General features: G+C 30.0%; 1 long non-coding RNA gene across 1 annotated transcript; it reads left to right on the forward strand.

Annotated features, from left to right (window-relative positions):
* Positions 1-8192: 8192 nt before the first annotated feature.
* Positions 8193-9495, forward strand: LOC128170894 (uncharacterized). Its single transcript, XR_008241933.1, has 4 exons — positions 8193-8318; positions 8679-8798; positions 9074-9174; positions 9381-9495. It is a non-coding gene; the product is annotated as an uncharacterized LOC128170894 (long non-coding RNA).
* The last annotated feature ends 7540 nt before the right edge of the window (positions 9496-17035 follow it).

Here is a 17035-nt window from a genome sequence, read left to right on the forward strand (position 1 = left end):
TGTTTGAATAATACAGTTAAACTAGTTTATTACGCGGGCGAACACGGATATAGCGAATATAGGATAACGCGAAGTTTTTATGAGTCCCCGGTAAAATTCTGTAAAAATCTTTGCAAATTGTTACTCTTACAACAAATTCGGATACATCGAATTAACGGATATAGCGAACTGATTTTGTGTCCCCTGGAGGTAAATAATGACGAAATTTAACACTTTTAACACGAATTTCCTTACAGGTTAAAAAAGTTTGCACTACCACTTATCATAACAATTTGATTTAATTTATTTTTTCTTAAATTTTTCAATTCACAGTCCGATTATTAAAGGTATTAAAAGGATGTACGTTCATTCTAAGCGTCAAGTAATAAAATTGTAGTCTGGTTAAAAAAATAATGATGTATTTAAACAAACATTTTGAATTCGCTATAGTTATTAATATGAATTTCTTTATACGGATATCTGGAAATACGGATATAACGAAGTAAATCCTTTGGTCCCTCGAACTTTGCTATAACCGAGTTTTACTGTATTAATAATAAAAATCTCAAAATTAAAATAATCAAACATAAATTGCAAATATATCATTACTTTAACATGCAGATTTTAAGACCGCCAAAACACTGTAATATCATATTTGAATACCAATGATTAGTTAAGTTCACCATAACGTGGATTTTTAGTAACATATCCCATTTCATCATAAGCACTATTGTCGCCAATGTGGATAATATTAGAAATTTTACCGGAGCTTACGTTTTCAATTTCCTCGTTATATTGTCTACTTTGACACTTCGATAGATTGTTAAAGCTCTACAAAAAAATAAAATTCATATTCATCCATATGAATTTTATTTAAATTTACATTGTAATCTTTAACATGCGAGTTTCTTACCTAAAAATGAAAAAGCATTTATAGGAACACTGACAGCAGTGTATAGTGTAGCTGACAACTGCCTTCTTGTTGGCAACTAATCATTGTCTGGATAAAAAAAAATCCAAAAATATTTCCAACTTCCAGTGTATTTGTCTGTGATAACACTGCGAATCAATTTTGAAATGTAAAGTGCAATTCATTGCATCAACGAATATAGATATTTAATCATACAATTGCTGTATAAGGATGTATTTAGATATCAGTGATAGATAATCATTCTTGGAATATCAAGAGGTGATCAAATATGGTCTGGGATTATCAAATCTATCATAAAGCCCTTCGGGCATTCATCATGTCCGACCGTATTTAAAAAAAAGAAAACATTTTAGCGTCTCTACGAATGAAAATGTTCTAATTAAAATACAATGTGTTTTAATTGCTGTAGTCAGAGACATAAATAACAGAGATTGGGAACGCCGCCATTAGCGTGTTTTGTTGTAGAAAAATGGTGGTACGGGACCAACCTTACATTGAGAACTACATTCTAGTGAACTAAGATAATGATCTTACACCAAAAGTATATTGTTTTAATGAAACATCTGCATAGGTTTTAGACATTTTTGAAACAAGAAACTGAAAAATAGGATTAATATATAGAAAATATATTGACCAGCTATAAAACATCGGCGAAATCTCTGACGACGGGTAGCCAACTGCCTCCTAAAACTCCTCTTTTAATGTTGTTTATATGATATAAACTCGTAAAAATATATTATTTTGAATGTTTTGGTAATAGGTTTTAGCTGATTATATTTCGATATAATTGTTTATAAGAAAGATATACTGATTTAAACTGGGAACACTTTACAACAGTGACGGCGGGATTTCGCGAGATTTCGATAAGCTGCCAATCTCTGTTATTTATGTCTCCGCTAAAATGAAAGAATGATAAATCATTAATTCGACATGCGGCGCAATGTCAAAACTAAAAGTTAAATACAAAGGATGTAATAAAAATCGTAAGGAAAAGTACTCTAGGAATAAAAATGTTCAAATAAAAATACATTTAATTTTGTTATTAATCATAATATTTATTCAGAAAATGTTTTGACTGTAAGTTTTTCTAGGGGGTAATCTGGCTATAAAAGAGAAAAAAAACAGTATATAGTCATCTTTCCGTGGGGGAATAGCTGCTGTATAGCCATTTTTCCGTTGGGGGGGGGGGGGGTATGGCTGTGGGGTTGGGATGCTTTTTAACATCGATATATATTACGTCCTCTTAAAGAAAGAAATACAAGTGGTTGACCTCAAGACTTTTTTTTATACCTCATAACTCCAGAGGACATTAGCTGTCCTGTACCGAATAACGATGTGATGTATACTGTGTGTTTCCCCCAAATCAATACGCAATTTCACCGTTCCTATGTCACCTTACACCGTACCCTGCCTTCCATGAGTGGGCAAATCTGCATACCATCTATTGCATGGTCGGCTCCCCACTCTGGTTAATTAATATATGAATGATGCTCCCATGCTGGTTTCATCAATGCAATTTTTTTTTCCTTAAATATGCATAAAACTTTACACATGTTCTAAGTTTTATCTAAATGTATTTGTTTTTAAAATAATTTCGATTATTACCGGAATAAAATGGCTTCAAACATCATCAATTTTCTAAGTCGTTTCTGTTCTATATTTTATGAATTTAGAATGATTCATGAAAATTATTATGTTCTGAAACCGCAAGTGAACTATACATTTACGCAAATATTTCAAATTAATTATTGATTATATAATAGTTTGAAAAGATATATGCTTATTCCGCTACCATGATTTCAGACCTTATTTTCTGAACGCATGTTTCAATTTAAGATCAAGATCTAGTAAATGATAGGTGCCTACAGATTTATGAAATTCAAGATATGAATTCACTTAGTGATGCTTCATAACACTATTTTTGTTTGATAGGGTGTATTGTCTTCCTCTTTAAAATGATGTCAAATTGAATATAGGTACCAAGACTACTTTTCTCGTAATTCAATATAGAATGTCAAAATATTGTTTTATTTTCTACAAAATTCCCTTAAAGCTGTAAAATACAGGAAAAATTCATCAAATCAATTATGACGTCATAATGGTTCTAGCATCAAAAAGACACTCTGGAATCATTTACTAGATCTTGATTATAGGACAAACAATAAAAAAAATATTGAATTGAAAGGATTTAAAGCTTTATGAACTCTCGTATTACATGTTTGGTGTCTGTTTCTTTTTCTTTCCCCAAGACTTGGGGTGGAAAATTCCAAATACTGTCACAAATATTATACACTTTAATGATACACTGCTCTCTGCTCATTTTATTTTTAAGGCCACTGTTGAGTTGACATCCAGAAAATTGCGATGAAAATTCTTCAAAAAATTAAGAGTGAATTACGCTCAGTGTACTGTGAATGACCTGAAAAAACAACATGATCTGTAAATTTGGTATCGAAGTTCACAACTGTTCCACCTTAATAGTCCCTTTGCATACAAGATTTCTTGCCCTTCTTTATTACATGCATAGAGCTAATCATTAACAGGCAAATGCATAATAAATATAGCACGTTAAGTATCAAATCATATTATTTTTATAAAAATACGTCATATATCTTAGATGAATATACATGAATATACTTGCATCTTCCCATTGTTCCTATAATGTGATCATTCACAAAAGCTTTTATCTAAATCAGGTTTAAAATAAAAACATACTAATTAATCACCTTTGTATTGGTCTATCGCATATAGTTCTGTCACTAAATCTGATATCTTATCAATAGCGAATAAACTTTTCCGCATTTGAATGCATCTATAAACCATTAATATTAAATAAGGAACTTATTGAATGCTGTAATTTGTCCTCATTTGAATCAGTTTCTTCCTGCTGCCCACACTTCACATTGTAAACATTTATTAATTTGCTTTTGAAGGACATAAACCATAAAACATTCTTATAGCAAACTACGTAGAAGCTTTATTAGGCATAAACTCCGGAAAAGTTTCAGCGTAATGTGTATAACAAATAAGGATTTCCTCATCGGCATCACTTATCATTAACTCAAAACTTTTTCTCTTTTCTCTCTCTCATTATAGTCAAGAAGCTTGTTTGAAAAAAAAATTTTAATATTCATATATCAAGTACCAATAATGTTTAAAGTAAATAAAACAAAAGACAGTACTAGTATTCTTCCAATTTCTCGGTATTAGAGCCCAAACAAATCGAGTCTATTATTTTGATATAGTAGTGTAAATAAAGATATATTTGTTCAAAACTGTATCATGCATCACTTTGTGTTAAACCACTCTGCAATTTAAAGACAACATTTAGAAGCAAGTCTAAATTTATAAATCTGTCTAACAAACAATCCAGTCAATCAATGATCAATATGTATCTTGCCGTATGATTTTACTATGTAATAACATAGCAGGGTAGGATAGTAAATTAAGCTCAGTGTACCATGAATGACCTGAATGATTTATCTTTGTCGTTTTTGAAGTACAGTTTTTAAAGATATTATCACACACATTCATATATGCTTTTGTGCGGTTTTATTTTGTTTTGTTTTTATGTTATTTGTATTTTTTTTGGGGGGGGGGGAGGGGGGGGTTGTGGGGTTTGGGTTTTTTTGGTTGCTTTTTAAGGGGGGTTCAATTATTGACAAATAAGCACAGACATTTTTTTTTTCAAATTGAGCTACTCTTCCTCGTCATTCTATATAATTTCAAGGTGTCATGATTGTCATAATTAGATACGTTAGATACATGAAACAAAATTAGAGTTGTAAACAGGAAAAATTCACTTAATTTGCTTTATCCAATATTTATTTAATGCATGGTTAAGATTATTTTACATTATTGTAATAAAAAAAAGTTTATATCATTGTGTTAAGCCTGTTCAACGTGGAATGAATTGATAATCTCGATAATGATTTTCTAAAGAAAAAAGCAGGCAGGTTAAACAAATTTGATATTGTTATAATCTGTTTATTTGTATGAACGTTGTAAATGCAAAATATACTCCCTATTACAATACCCAAAAGCTGATATTCTTTATTTTTATTATAAATTATAATTACCTTACCCTATCTATGTGTTTGTATTACTCAATCGTACAGATGTGTGCGATAAAACAAATCTTAAAATTGAGAAAGTGTAATTTTGTATTACGTAAAATTGGCATACTATGTAAACAATGCACATATAGTAAATAATTCAAGAAAATTACACTGCATAGTGTAATGCCTTCGTACCAAAGCCTTTTTCATTGTAACAAAAAAAAATATACCGTACCTCTGCTTGATAATAATGAATCTATTATCAAACATCAAAAGTTGACGACTTTATATTGACTTTATGACTTTCTTTGGTATTTTAACGTGTAGCTTAAAAGTTCAATCATTTGATTATGAAGCGATTTATATTCCTTAATACAAACAATCTTTTTTTTTTATTGAAACGTTTATCTTTTTTCACTTTTAAATAAAAGTATATGCATATACATTTAGGTAATCTTTTTTGTACCATTTTTGCAGGTTATTCCTTTACATCCAGGTTTACATCCAAACTCACATGTTCCATTAAATCTGTTAAAGCTGTTGCAGTTTTGGTCGCATTTGTTAGCGCAGTTTGGACCATACGAACCAAGACGACAGGCTATCAATGTTAAACTGTTGACAATGAAATCTCGTTCCCGCTCCTTTGTTTTTGTTTTGCATATTTTGCATGTTCACTGTGACAGTACATATAATCAATGAACAGGAAGAATTTGTAGTCATCATGTACGATCGATCCAGCAGTACTAGTACAGTAAATGACCCGCTATTTGAAGACAAAACCCCCTGTTCAACTAATTTGACTGCTTTTAAAGACTGTTCTGAAAATAAAATAACTTTTTGTCAACGTATAAATTTAATTCTCAAAACGATATTTGGGGATAATATATTTATGTTCGTTGCTAAGCGAATAAAATAAAAATGAATCGGTCAAATTAGTCCCTTCGTGTATTTATCTTCCCTTTTATTCCGTCTTTTACAATAATTGCTTGTAGTTGTGATGCTTTTCAATAGATTTGTTTGAAGTTAGATTTTTATGTCAGTTTAATTTCTTTGTTCTACATGTTAAGATGCATCTGAATCAGACCGGACACTAACAAGATGTAATGACGCATGGAATACGTCAGACGTTGTTTTGTTACGTATGAATAATTACCTTAATGCTAGTTTAAAAACATGCTAACCAATTTCCTTTGAACGTACAGGTCCTTTGCATATATACCTTATAGAATTATAAATATTATTGTGTTCAAACTCTCTTGCAGTATCACGCAGCCAATTATTTTATTTAATTGGGGACTTTCTGTTTCACTGTTTAAAAGGACCTAACACGATTTGAGACGAAAATTTTACATTTGATGTTTGTATAAAATGGTTTACTTGTGTATTTTGAATGATTCATTAAAATTTGAATGTTAGAATCAAGATACAAGCAAGATATGGAGGAAAAAAGTCGTTGAAATGTAAACAAAGCTAGAGTCCTATATATTAATTTACAAATCATGTTAAGTGAAGAATTAACCATTTCTTCGGCAAATTAACGTGTGACAATCAAGATAAATTGATATCATGTGTTCATGAATAATTTTATCGACAACAGAAAGCAACCATAGTTAAAAACAACACATAATGTAAAAAGTAAAAAAATAAAAGGATTCAAGTTTTGTTTACAAAACAAAGATTTATAACATCTGCAACACTCTTGCAACTTAATATAGGACTTTCAAAATTTGACAAAACGTTGAAAACATCTATTTTGACTCTATAGGACATTTAAAAGGAGAAAAAATAAATTTTGAACAATATTCAGCTTAAATCGTGTCTAAGTCCATTTAACCTTTCGTATTTTATTGAGTAAGTTTTCTTCCTGTTGTTTACACTTGATATTGTTAACATTTGTTAATGTGTGTTGTTTAGGGAAATTAGACACGAACTACTACCCTTTGTCACTTGAACGTAAATAATAATCACCATAAGTGTTGTGATGATTATATTCTTTCAAAAATCGATTTACGCAAACGAACTACTTGTCATGTCATTTGGATTTCAGAAAATAACTTTGCCTACAATGAATGGTATCATAAGACAGCTTACCAATCTTGAATTCCAGTAAACCCTTTAAACAAAGTTTTCATATATTGTAAGTTATATCCAAAAAAGTTAAATAATGGTACAGATAACAGATACATTGTAAATGAACTAGTTCTGCAATTCAGTATCATGTCAGTTATGCTTAATTTTATTTTCATCAACTTTTTAATATTGTCATATGCGTGATACGAAGTTTGATAGCCCGTCGGAAAGACTTGAAGTTGTTTATCAAAGAAGCCAGTTAGTCAGTAAATGATTTTTATCTTACCGTATGATTTTACAATGCAAAACATCTCGCTGAGCGTGAGTAAAGCGGGCAGTGTTCTCATTTTACGTGGAAGTTATGTATGTATTGTACACACACATACAATGTGCAATCTAAAAGATTGATTTATACCTTATAAGAAGTAAACCTACGAATCTTATTGCACATATACGTACAAATGTATATCCTACTGTGCTTATATGTCATTTCTTTTTGGTCGAGTAAACTGGTTGTGTTGAAGTTCATTTGAGCTCATTTTAATTATGTGTCTAAGTATCTACAACAAAAAGGTTACAATATAACTACAGATTCATGAACTAAAGCAATAAACTCGATGAAAAGTTATAATAATGTTATAATTGCTAACAAATAATAAGTCAAGGACGACAAAACTCGATTTGTTAAAACTATACGTTAAACCTTTAATGTTTTTTAAGATCAGTATTTTACTTTATAACCTGTTTTTGTTTGATGACAGTTTGTCAAACAATACCCTAAAAAATCAAAACTCTACTTTAAAGAATTGAGAAAAAAAAATAGCCTTTGCCAAATAAAATATGTTTATAAATGCATTAAGTTTGTTTTAAAATATTTGATAGTCTATACTTTTATAAATCATGACAGAAATTCCAAAAAACAATTTAACAAAAAACAAATAGCTACAGGTTAGACTTAATACAAATATAATTTTTATAAGAACATTAAAGAGTCCCTTTTCAATTGTTCAACTTTCATAAATGGATCAAAGACATTAATAAAAGTATTTAAATACCTTTTGTTATCTCGTCTCTAGCACTATTCATTTGTGTTGAAGTATAGATCATTAAATATACCGGGATGGGGAAGAGAATCCTGAAATATTTTTGACAACGGAAACCATATGACAGGATGTTTGCAAGCATTTTTTGGTATAAATAAGCCTTTTCTAAGATACTACAGGTCACCTTCAGTTTTCTAATCAAAGTCAAGAAATCAGGAAAAGAATGTCGCAGCAACAGTATGTAACGTCAACATCTTATTGAAAAAAAACAATGCAGCAAATCTAATATGTTTATCTTTCTTTCAGTACAAGTGTTTGTTTTAAACAGTAAGAGAAGTAGTCTAATGTCTTCTTGACATTTTTTTGTTTTGTTTTAGAGAACACACTTAAAAGAATTGAAACAGCAAATCATTATGCTTAAAATATTTGTCTTGAAACCAAATCACTAAAACATTTTATTTAGCGGATTTGAGTTGCCAATATAGAATTAAAAAGAAATGTTACGATGGTTCATAAGTTCGTACAAAAACTTATGGAGATCAAGATAAAGAGATTAAGAATATTAAAATATTTTAAAAAAACATTATGAATTTTTAGCCTTAGCGCCCCAAAACAAGGCCAAAAAAATATGACAGGGGATGGAAAGACAGTGCGACCACAAGGTGGAGGTGGACAACAGCATGGAGGCGGGCAACATCATGGAGGCGGGCAACAACAGTATGTTTCATTTCATGACAATATTCCAATGTTAGAATTCTTATTCGTGCATCCATAAATGCAAGAGTTTAATTCAGGCGGCAAGTGATACCCCAGCGTCTTTTTAACGATATTAAGAGCAATTTTGAAAAAAAGTTACGGTGATCTTTTGGGGGACTTACTAGCTAACAAGGAAACATTATACAAATAATCTCTTTTTCAACATTCTGCATTTCAATCAAAAAGTTGTTTGGATTCTAAGACAATTTTGAAAATCAAACTATTCTGAATTTTAGCCTTCATGCCCCACAACAAGGCCAAAAAAATATGACAGGAGGTGGAAAAACAGTGCGACCACAAGGTGGAGGTGGAAAATAATCATTCAATTTTACCTATGGTAAGGGTTGCTAAAAATGCCTGTGTAAAAAAAAATTATAAACGAATTTATAAATAGATCATCTCATTAACAACTGTTATGCGTCTTATATATATATATATATATATATATATATATATATATATATATATATATATATATATATATATATATATATATATTAACACAATTGTTATATTGTATACATATATATTGATTTATTTCAGACTGTGCATACTGCAGATGAAAGTTTTAATTTTTACGCGCCTTTATATATTAATAGATACATTTCTTAACTTGTAATAATTCTGATCCAAGAAATAAATCATAGTGATACTTTAATTAGTTGTTTGGGAATTTGATTCAGTGTTTAGCTCACCTGAACCGAAGGTTTAAATGAGCTTTTCTGATCACCCGTTGTCCGTAATTCGTCCGTATGTCTGTCCGTCTGTAAACTTTTCACATTCACTTCTCTTAAACCACTAAGCAAATTTTTAACAAACTTAATACAAAGCATCCTTATGGGAAGATGATTCTAAATTGTTAAAATGATGGACTTAACCCTTTTTAAAGGGGAAATAATTGCGAAACAGTAAGTAGGGGGCGTGTTTCTTTAAATATTTTCTTCTCAAGAATAACTGCACCAGAAATGCACAAAATTTGCACAAAAACTTTTATCAATAGTAAAGATTCTAAATTAAAATGTTCATGACCTCTGATCCAAAACTTTGGTTCTAGGCGGGGTTCAAAGTTTAATATATGTAGAAAACATGTTAAAACTTTCTCATGAAGTACAACGAAACAGTTTTGTGTATTAATATGCATTCATCCTTGGCTATTGTCGATTTTTAATCGTTAAAGTTGTAACATCGGACCAACACTGGGGCCCCGGAAGGAGATCAAAGTTACACTTAGTAGTAAATAAGGATAATGTTTAAAAATCTTTTTATCAAGAACTACAATGCTACAGTTTTTAGTTATTATTCAAGCATCATTAAATTATGAAGATTTATAAATATTGGAAGCTGTGAACCCTGACAAATACTTTGGCCCCAGACTGGAGTTTGAAAATATTCTTCTCAAGAACTACAGTGCAGCTGTTTGTGGGAACACTACGCACGCATCCATGACTATTATAGATTCTAAATTGGTAAAATCATATTCCATACATTATACGGATAAACATTTTTTTTTATATTATAAAAGATATTATATTATAATTTTATAATTTTTACAATAGGTTTAAAAAAATGTGCACATAACTTTGTTCCATAAATACGTATGCATGAAATATTCATTTAGTTCAATTAATCTTACGAACTTTTGGAAATTAATTTTCCATGTATTCACATTCTTACCCCAACATACATCTCATATATTTTTTTTTAAATGCAATGCATCGGTTTAGCACTTGCCCTTAAACACAAAAACAGTGACAATGCCAGTGCATCACTAAAGTAAAAGTGTCAAATAAGAAATTAACATTGTATGCCTGTTTAAACAACGTCGCATTCTGATATCTTTTATTTTCAGCATTTAACTTCATTGCTAAAGATATATTGTTGTATTATTTTTTCAAAAAAAGTCATTGAAAAATAGCATAACCGTATAAAGATTTTTACAAGTTAATTATAACAACAAACATACTAACTTGCGCGTGAGTTTAATTGTTGAAAAATAATAGTTGTTACCTTTGATTTTTAATAAGTTATTTAAATAAACCACTGCAAACCAAAGTAACACAAAAAACTTAGCATTAATCTCATTGAATTATCAATAACTTTTAAATATTTTGACATTTGACCACTTTACATAAAATTTGTTCCTAAATTGATATTGGATAAATAAAATGAAAATAACAAAGCTAATGTCAAAGATCAAATACATGTTCATAATATATGCAACACACCTGAAACCCCTGAGAAAAATAAATCAAACTACTATATACAGATTACTAAACAGGTAATGTTAAAATTGAAATGATTAAAACTTTAAGGAAAATGAATATATACAATTTCATTAAGTTATATTTACATCTACCTCCACTTTGTATGTAACCTCTATTTCTAATGGAAATTGAGGTAAATTCATACATACATGACGGGACATGAATCGTTGCAATACAAAGCATGTCCTATCCATTGACGTGCCTCAAATATAAAAGTAGATGTAGATACAATATTGCAATATTAGTTTATGTTGAAAATTGGCTGTTCACTCTGTGTAACGTTGTTTTTGAAAATGATAATAATGTACGTACTTCAATTTATTTTTAATTGGCTATTGTCTAATTGAATCAAAGAGTACATGCTTAAAAAAAGAACGCAGGTTTTATAAATGTCTACAATGATAGCTACCTGCATACTCATGAAGCACATATAAACAAGATTTATTGTTTAAATATCAAATCAAAGTGCATTTATTTTACAACATTATATTCTTTTTAATGCACGCATTTATTCAAACATTACTTTTATGCTGCATATGTTAATCCATCATCAAACGCTTTATATAATCACACCACGAAACTCGGTTTTGATATACTTCAATACTTTTTTTTTAAAAACGTGTTACATGTAGGAGTAACGAATTAACGGATGAAATATAAATACTGTAGAAACAGAAATATTCGTTGAGGATTTAATGTCGTTACTTTCATTGGCAAAATAAATCAACAAAAATAAATCCATTGCGAATTTTTAACCAAAGTATTAATGAATACAAAGAAGTTACTATATAATGAAATTAAATGCCAATGGAATTTTATTTCTGTTTTCTCATGCTGTACAACCTCACTGCAGCTCTGTTTTTGCTGTCTGATAAATGAACTCAACACTTGTGCTTGACGGAATATGTCCTTTATTGAAAATGACGAAAGTAAAGAAAAATATAAACAAAATAATAAGGGATCAGACCCCAAAACTGTTCACACAAAATGTTAAATAACTTATCAACATGCTGATCCCTTTAAATTCCAGAAAAAACAATATTTTGTTCAAAATTATATACAATATATACAAAACCAGCAAAAAGATGGCACCTCAAAAATTAAATATACAGAATAACAAAATTTTGTATATATATTTGCATCTTTAAAATATTGAATGGTGACACGGGAATGGAGGTGGATGTATCAAAACATTATTCGTGCTAACACTCTCATAGATGAAGACAGAATGACCCTACTCTCACTGGTCAGATACCGACTGCATCAAAATACGTGACCATATCGTTTAATTTGATTGGCTGTTAAATTTAATTTGGGAGAATAACACCATGGATGTTTTTTACAATTACATAATAGGTCACTGGAAGGTTTTTAGACTAAAGATTTGGGCTAAAAATAGAAATGGACAGTGACCACTGAAGGGGAAAAAAACAGAATATGGCCAACAACCTTTACAAGGCCTTGGAAAGAAATGCAATATATCTAATCAAACATCAACAAAACAAATTACACCATGTAGCATGTTAAAATTTTAAATATATCAACGAATAGCTGCTAAGAAATCTTTGAGGAAAATTTGTTCGAAAAATTAAGGATTAAAGTGAACAAAGTCCATATTTAGCGAGAAGTTGATGTTCGATATCGCCATAAAGCATGCCTTATCAAACAGTGTGTAAAAATTTTATACACCTACAATGAAAAGTTGCCAAGCAAAATGCGACAGAATTATTGTTACGGACAGACAGAAGGACAGACAGACAAACACCCAAGTGTAAACCAGAGTACCCCATCTCCTTCAGAGCTGCGGTATCAATGTAAAAAAAAAGATGGAATTCTGCATAATACATAATACTTTGTAAAGTTTTGTCACTAATAATGTTATGTTGCAAAGCATATTGTGCAATACTTTGACAATCACGCAAAACTAGTGACATAATATTGTTGTCTGAAAAAGAAAACTATTAATAGAGATATAAAGTTAGAGTGAAATTGAATGTGAAGGAATGTGATGCATGCACATAATGCTTTATAATACACCAAATTGATTTTAAAATTTTCGGGTTTACGAGTTATCGAACTTTCAAGGTATCTATGAAAATATAATGAGTTAAATTAAGCTGGTAGAAAATAACATATTGTATCATGTTTGATTAGTATGCATTGACAGATTTTTGACACGATAATCAATTATTGGAAGATAGAAAAAATAATTGATTTAAAGAGAAATAATGATCAAGGGAAGTAAATCGATATGAATGGATGCTTATTTAAAAGTTAAAAAAAAAAGAATGTACCATAAATGTCATTTTTAAAAATTCATAATGCCTTACAAAAATCAACGAGAAAAACTCTTACATGTCAATAAAAACGTTATTAAATCTTTTTAACAAAACCTTCATTCGTAAAGTACGCGTATCTGATTTGAAAATAATCAGTTAATGTTTGATTAAACAAAACCTATTTGAAAGATATAGCTACATGCATCTGCATTGATACAGAGTTTGTAAAAACGTTAACGTGATAAATCAAGTATTTTATTCATCAAAATGTGAAAGCAATATGAGAGAGAGAAAGAGAGAGAGAGAGAGAGAGAGAGAGAGAGAGAGAGAGAGAGAGAGAGTTTTGGTTATCACGCTTAGATATACTGAGTCCAGGAGCTACATGTAATGGGACTTCAGTTTGGTAATACTCTTCAATTTAAATATACCTTTCGCTTTCACCTAACCAGATCATTATTTACAGCCTGAGATAAGATGGTTTCACACATACCTACAGTGTTCACCAGATAAGAAAATATCTGTCGAGGAAAAAAGGATAACAAAGAATAAACATATCGTTTTACGTGGTTCTTATCAACAGGATACAAGTACGTGTACAAACAAAAACAACGAAAAGTTTTGCATAGTGAAAATATGTACAGCATGTTATAAATTTTACCCCAGCAAACCAAAAACTTCTTATAACATTACAAATAAATATTATCAGTTCAATGTAAATCAAATATCATTTCCTATTGAAATGCTACGACTTTCTCAAGAAAACTTATTTGTAAACTTTAATTAAAATACTTTTACTTGAGAAGGGAATGAGAATTAGGCATAAGTTAGATCTAAAGGGTTTTAAGTATCCCCTGAAACTTCGGAACACAGATTATTCATAATGCAATAAAGTCGCACAAGACCAAATGCCTTTAAATTGCATTATTTACGAATTGTAGTACAATCATACAAATATTTTCAAGTATTTAAAAAAAAAAATTTAGTATCGATACAAAATGTCCTGAGCAAAAATATTTTTGCTGATATCTATTTTGTTTTGCTTAAAATAACATTGTTTTGACATACACTATGTGTACATATAGATACAAACATCTACTTTGTTACGTTTTAAATACGTTTTGCATCAAAAAGCGTAATCTGCATTTTGCACAAAATATCGTGATCGTTAAATCCCGTTCGTGTGCTATACAGAAACGGTCCTTTAATTTAAACAAACCTTCCCTGTTCATCAGATAGTACATACATGCAGCCATCATCTTTACTAGAAACAAATCAATTTATGTCCTTTCTTATACATATATGTGTTTTTAAAGTCTGTTCTTAACACGTTGTTCATATAAGTTTTACTTTATGTACTTACATTTAGATTTCACACTAAAAATGCCCAGTATATGTTTCGTCCCCATGCCGATTTCACAAAATTTAAGTCAGTTGACAAAAAAGCAAACTTATTGAATTCCGTCACTTGCAACTAACTTTTTATTTATCATTTAGTTAACTATAAAAAAAAAGCTATGTTCTATACATGTTTTTTTGTTCATTGTGTATTATCTTTGACACAAAACAGTTAATTAAAATATTTTAGTATCATGTGTTTTTATGGCAATAAATAACAACATTTTCATGTTATGGCAAAAAAAACCAACAACGTTCTTTAAAATAGTACTTTTACATGTCATTGAAAACTATCAAATCTTTTTAACAAATATAAGTATAAGTATCCGATTTGGAAAACAGTCAATGTTAAATAAAACAAAACCTATTTCAAACATATATTTACAAGCATCTACATTGATATAGGCTTCGTAAAACCTTTAACGCGATAATTTAAACATATGGTGTGTTTTTTTTCAATCGAAATGTGATAACAATGAGAGAGAGAGAGAGAGAGAGAGAGAAAGAGAGAGAGAGAGAGAGAGAGAGAGAGAGATAGTAATATGCACGTGACACATATCTCCTATATTGCTTAAAATCACATATTTATACATTTTACATACTGTAAAATTAAAGCGTAACTTATAATTTCGACACTCGGAGAGAACATTGTAAACAATACTCTAAATTGCCAAGTGTAACGTTTATTCTATAAATCAAGATTTTAATTGCAACTAGTACCCTTTTTAACTGGTTTACCAGTCTCTAAAAGACGGGTTGTGAAACATTTGGTGGATTAAAGCCATCAAATAAAGAAATAAATACCTGGATAAAACAGTAAAAGTTGTTTGGATATTTAACGAACATACTTTCTTTACATACTAGTATGGATCGTTCAAATATAAATTTCTTATCTATCAAGCAGATTCTGCCGTATTTAAACTCAAAAAAAATAAACGACTCCTAGTCATAAAAAGCAACCTCATTTCATGTTTTAAAATCATTGTGATATAGCACAGGGTATTGATTATAAGCGTTGATATTCTTTCCAATTTCTCAACAACAAATTTGCCCGTTAGACCCAAAGGCAAACATCTTTTCGTCGACATAAATATTTTGCTCTCTCCTTCAAGAGGTCTATTATTTCATTAGTAATGTAAAGCTTGGAAAACTATGAGAAGGTAGACACGCTCTGCGTGAGGGACAATTATATGAATGTATATTTGTCTTTTTTCAGTATAATCCATTTTATTTTACTGAAATAAATCACATTGCTCTTCCGATTACTTTATGTACACGGTGTTAAAATTATACAACGATGAGAGAGAGAGAGAGAGAGAGAGAGAGAGAGAGAGAGAGAGAGAGAGAGAGAGAGAGAGAGTAGTTTCACCTGCATACAGTGATAAACCGAACTTTATGTTCAAGATCTTGACCGGCGAGCGGAACTTGTAAAAGGCCGAAAAATGACAATTTTAAAAGAAACAGAATGATTCGAGATAACGCTTCGTCTTTTCATCGATTGAATGAATTTATTTTGGAGAAAATGATAAGAAATAGACACACGTGGTTTTACATTATCTTGTAACATAAGTTATCAACAGGATAAATTTGCATGTATTTCTAAAGAAAGCAATATGTTGCGTACAGTGAAATTAAGTACAACAAATTTCTTCTAACAACAAAGTCACTATCAAACAACACTACGATGCAAAAAATGCAAACAGAGAAATGCCGTCCATTCTATTTTGGGTCAACTCATTTTCGTGTATGCTTATTAAAAAACCGTAATAGTTACGTCTTTTGAAAACACGGCCGTGATAAGGCAATAACCCTGTATGCAATATTACAATATTAATGCTTTAAAAAAATACCATGTAAAACGTAATACAATGTTTGACGACCCTGGCTTGAAAAAATCTTAATAATTTATGAATAGCTGAGACAATTAGACAATTAGAGTGATTACTTATACACAGGTGCGTGCAGTTAAGAAAAACAAGGAACCACGGCGAACTTAAAGTTTTTTAAGGGAAATGCATTAACCATGCTAATTTTTTTTTTTTGTATATTTCTGAAAGGGAATAAAATATCTTTATGTTTATAAAGCGTACTTTATTTTTTAGTATATATTATAGTATAATGAACTACAAATTCTGACTTAAGGCATCTTCAAATCTGATATACAGGTACACTTTTTAATATGTAACATCATTTATACTACAATGAATGATACTTGTACGTGACTTTTTCAATAAATAAAATAACGATCTCCAAATAAAAT

The sequence above is a fragment of the Crassostrea angulata genome, chromosome 2, assembly GCF_025612915.1.
Source record: "Crassostrea angulata isolate pt1a10 chromosome 2, ASM2561291v2, whole genome shotgun sequence".
Lineage (NCBI taxonomy): Eukaryota > Metazoa > Mollusca > Bivalvia > Ostreida > Ostreidae > Magallana > Magallana angulata.